Source organism: Vombatus ursinus, unplaced genomic scaffold (genome assembly GCF_900497805.2).
Source record: "Vombatus ursinus unplaced genomic scaffold, bare-nosed wombat genome assembly UNPS02014810.1, whole genome shotgun sequence".
Classification (NCBI taxonomy): Eukaryota; Metazoa; Chordata; class Mammalia; order Diprotodontia; family Vombatidae; genus Vombatus; species Vombatus ursinus.
This window is the reverse complement of record NW_020954588.1, coordinates 15,207,466-15,212,766: the sequence shown is the minus strand read 5'-3', so window position 1 is coordinate 15,212,766 and position 5,301 is coordinate 15,207,466.

The following is a 5,301-nucleotide window of genomic DNA, read 5'->3' as shown; positions in this document are numbered from 1 at the left end:
AAGGAGAAGGCTGGTCTAAATGTTCTCTTTTAAAGGACTGTTCCAACTCTAAGATTTCAGTTTTTTATGAATCACTAAAATATCAACAAAAGCTATTTTTGCCAGAGAAGTCATGGAGCTGGGATAAACTGATCAATGTGTTAGCACCAGGGAAACCTGGGAGAAGGGGCTGCGAAGGGGAGGTAAGCTGCACTTCCAATAAATTCACAGCACTGAGAGGAGGTGGTGTTTAGCTGGGGCATTTACAAAGAAGGGAGGGCTTTGCCAGAGGCCACTTTGGGCAAAATTTCCTTATTGGCAGAGCAGGAAGGGACTTAGGCAAACCTTCAGTATAGAGGGAATGGTGTAGCTCTTCCATTATCAGGGGGTTACAGTGTGCTTAATTGGTCTACTGACCTATAGGAAGTGAGGGGAGGGATCCTGAGGAGATACCCGTCAGTCTTTTATGTCACTGTCTCAGCAGCAGCAGCAGCAGCAGCATCACCATGATCGTACTCCTCCTCTTCCTCTTTCTCCTCTTCCTCCTTTTAATCCTCCTCTTCTTATCCTTCTTCATCATCATTTTCTCCTCCTCTTCCTTCTCATCCTCCTCTTTTTCTTATCCTTCTTCTTCATCATCATCATCACCTTTGTGTTCTCCTCTTCCCCCTCCTCCTCCTTCTCCTTCTTCTTCTACTACTTCTTCTTCTTCCTTTTCCTCCTCTGTCTCCACAGAGTAGGGAGATAATTTCACCAGGAAGATAAGTCTTTGCTGACAAAATAATTCAGTAATAAGTCAGATTTCATTCTGAAAAGGCAGTTTTAGTCTGAGGCATTTCACCATATAGGACCATGTCTCAGAGATCCAGGCTTAACCGATTGCTCAAATAGGGCAGAAGATACAGGAGATAACACATCAAACCTCAGGAATAAGGCAAATAAACAGCCCATCAGAGGAAATGGCAGGATCTTAGCTGATAATCAATGGCCAACCCATGCTCTTCTAGGGTCTGGAGATACAAAGACAAAAGTGAACCAATCTCTGTCCTCAAGGAGTTGGCAATCTATCTAAAGGAAATAACATATACTTATTTGGGTAGATAAAAAAAAATAGAAGAGAATTTGGAAGGGAAAGCACTAACAGCTGGGCTAAGTTTCATCTGAGCCTTAAAAGAAACTAGGAATTTGAAGAGGCAAAGGTGATGAAAGAATATATTCTAGGAATGGGGGATGGTCAATGCAACAGACAGGAAATAAGAATGCCATTTTTCAAGACCAGTAAGAAGGCCAGTTTGATTTGCCCATAGTGAGAGTGAAGAGGGCAACATGTAAAAAAGAATGGGAAGGTAGGATGAGGCCAGGTTGTGAAGGACTTTAAATGCCAAATAGGCATTTATGTTTGATCCTTCAGGAAACTGGAAGCCTCTGGAGCGTGCTGAATAGGAGGAGAGTGACAAGGTAAGAGGAAGCAGGTCTCTAGGTCCCCAGGCCATCCTTGAGCATGATTCATTGAAGCTGTTGAGATTGTCAAGATACAAGGCAGGCCACAGTGAATAGAGAAATGGTTAAGTAAGCTCTAGTCCAGACAAAAGAGGCTTTTGTGTGGGACATTTTTATGTCTTTTGTATTCAAGGTATATTCTCAAATAAAAACATTCCCTTATAATCCTGTCTGGGCTCAGAGGTCATGAATTATAATGAATTAAAAAAAACACAAAGACAATAAAGCCAAGTTTTGTTCTTTAAATAGAAAAAAATGCAGAACTCTAAGCTGGTGATGAAAAAACAGGTTCTCTGTTTCCCAGAAAGACTCTCTCCCTCAGATTCTTCTGGTTCTTCTGGCCTTGGCTCACTCTGTGACAATAATTACATTACTCTTTTTCATACCAAACTTCCGCTCACTTCATTGCAGTAGTGTGGAGGGATAGAAGGCACTCCTGTATATCCTGGACTTTATAGTCTATGGAGAAGGAACATTTGAAAGTCATAACACCCTACATTTCATGCTAAAAGGGACCTCAGAGCTCAGCTAGTTTACAGATGAGGAAAATGAAATTGAAAAAGGTGTCCAAGGTCACCTCTAGGTGCTAGGATGAGAATCCGGGTCTTCTCACTCCACCATCACTGCACCACTCTGCCTCCACTAGAGTCACAGCTGGAAGAGACTTTAAAGGCCGTATAGTACAATGCCCTCATTCCACATATAATCATTACCTAAACAGAGAGGAGAAAACAGTGACTTGTCCAGGGTAGTAAATGTTCCTGGTTTTATTTCCAACTTCTCACTGTCCTTGACCTAGACTGGCTTCAGTGAAGGCCACTTTGAAGCTTTTGGCAGGGGAGCCTAAAGGCTCATAGAACATAGGCATAGCAAGTTCTTTTTAAAATTCATATATTTTGTTTTTTCATCATCTAACAACATACCTCTCACCTTCCTCCCACCCAAAGAGAGAATAAAAGAATCAAAAAAGAAAAGAAGAAAGAATAAAAAAGAAAGAAGGAAAAAAAGTTCAGTAAAACCAATATATAACCAATATATAAACCAAGACCAAGAGTACATATTCACAATCCTCAAGAGAGGTACATTCTCATAACTTTTATTTGGGGATAAACTTCATAATTATAATTTTTTCTTTCAGTCATTCAATCGTATCCAATTCTTTGTGACGTGATGGAAAATAGCACATCAGGCCCTTCTATCTTCCACTATCTCTTGAAGTCTGTCCAAGTGAAGGTTCATTGTTTCCATGACATTATCTATCTATCTATCTCATTCTCTGCCTTCCCCTTTTCCTTTTGCCTTCAATCTTTCCCAATATCAGGCTCTTTTCAATGAGTCCTGTCTTCTCATTATGTGGCCGAAGTATTTCAGCTTCAGCTTCAACATTTGATCTTCCAGTGAACAGCCTGGATTAATTTCTTCGACCATTGACTGATTTGATCTCCTTGCTGTCCTTGCTGTGCAAGTCCAAGACTCTCAAAAGTCTTTTCCAGCACAATTTGAAAGCATCAATTCTCCAGCACTCAGCTTTCCTTGTAGTCCAACTCTCACAGTCACACTTTGCTACTGGAAAAAGCATAGTTTTGACTATACAGATCTTTGTTGGCAAGGTGATGTCTCTGCATTTTAGTATGTTGTCTAAATTTGCCATAGCTTTTATTCCAAGGAGTAAGCATCTTTTACTTTCATGGCTGCTGTTGCTGTCTGTAGTGATCTTTGAGCCCAACAATATAAAATCTGATACTGCTTCCATTTCTTCTCCCTCTATTTGCCTGGAAGCGATGGGACCAATGGTCAAGATCTTAGTTGTTTGGTTTTTTTGTTATTGTTGTTGTTTTTTATATTAAGCTTCAAGACAGCTTTTACAGTCTCATCTTTCATCTTCATCAAGAAGCTTCTTCTTTACTTTGTTTTGATATTTTATTTTTGTTCTTTTCATTTGTGTGTGGGTGGGTGTGTATATTTTCCTGGTTCTGCTTATTTCACTTTGCAACAGTTCACGTAATTTGTCACATGTTTCTCTGAACTCTTCATATTATTACTTCCTCTATGCAGTAACATTCCATTATATTCATGTACCACAGATTGTTCAGCCATCCCCAGATGAATGAATATCTACTTTGCTACTACCAGAAAGTACTGCTGTAAGTATTTTGGTGTAGCTAGGACCTTTCTTTATATCTTTGACCTTCTTGGGTTATATACCTAGCACTGGAATCTCTGAATCAAAGGGTATGGAGATTTTCATGAGTTTCTTAATGTCATTCCAAATTGTTCTCCAGGATAATTGGACCAATTCACAGTTCTATCAACAGTATATTAGTGTACCTGTCATTACTTACCATAGCAAATTCAATACCCCAATGCATCTTTCCATCTGGACCTACCTCTAACCACTTGGATTTAACAAAACTTGATGTTTCTTAAGTTATTTTTACATTGTTTTTGTAACATAAATTTTAAAAAGTGGAAATATTCTTTATGAGGTTGACCCCTCTCTGGATAAGTCCAAAATAAGACCCAGAATCCTGGTCCTTCATATTATTCTTCCAAAACAACATATGTAATTTGACCATTTTGTATGAAAGAAGTTTGTAGGACCAGTCACAGGAAAAGAAAAAAAAGATGATATAAAGAGATAATTAGTAATTGACATTTCCATAGTGACTACAATAGTAGCCCATTTTACAACCAGACCCACAGAGCTCAAATGACTTGCCTAAAGATTTTGTCTTTGGTGACCTCTCATTTCTCTTTGAACTCCTTTATCTTCACCTAATTCTTTTGGCCATCTCTTCCACCTACAAATCCAGGCACCTCTGATCTAATCCCCTGAACAGTTATTGAACAGTTTAAGGTATTATTCCTCATAGGAGTATCTGAAGTATTCTAAATCTTCATACAGAGGGCGGACAATTCTTTGTTGAAGATGTTATAGAGAGCCTTCCTGTGAAGATGCTTGTTAGTCTAGACAGCCTGATGGAGGAGGTGAGGGGAGCTTTGATCTTGGGGATTCTATTATTCAATATCTTCTGAAGGGTCAAAGAACTAACTCCTAATAGTAGGATTTTCAGGACAGCCACAACCAGTGGTGATGACTTGGAGGGACTGATATCTCAAATCACATCAAGTAAGCAACTTCCTATTAAATCTACTAGTAAGATTGACCTGAGAAGAATAAAAACTCCAACTACTTAAGTTTTTTCTCAAAAGTCCTGCCCAGTCTGTGCCCTGGGGGGGGAAAACTCCCTCTGAAATTTCACTTTAATGCTTTTAGTTTGAAAAAATACAATGTACCTCCCCACCCCTAGATCCCTGTAATCTAATGGGGAGATAAGGAGAAGCTGGGAAGGAAGCAAGAAAGGAACAGAGGAAGAAAGTTTGTGACCATCTGCTGCTTGTATGGCCTTGAATAAGTAAGGGCACTCTTCTGGGCCTTACATTACTTAACTGTAAATGAGGAGGTTGTACTATACGGTGTCCAAGTTTCCTTTTAGCCCTAAGTCTATAATCCTATGATGAAGAAAGAGAAAGGGAGAGGGAGAGGGAGGGGGAGAGGAAGAGAGGGAAAGAGGGGGAGAGGAAGAGAGGGAAAGAGAGGGAGGAAGGGAGAGTCAGAGAGAGAAGGGAAGAGGGAGAGGAAAGGGAAAAGGGAGAGAGAAGAGGAGAGGGAAGGAAAGAGAGAGAGAAGAAGAAAGGAAGGGAGAGAAGGGGGAAAGGGAGAGGGAGGGGAAGAGGGAAGGGAAAAGGAGGGGCAAAGGGGAGAAAAGGGTAAAGGAAGGGAAGGGGAAAGGAAGACTGGGAAGGAAAGAGGGAGAGAGA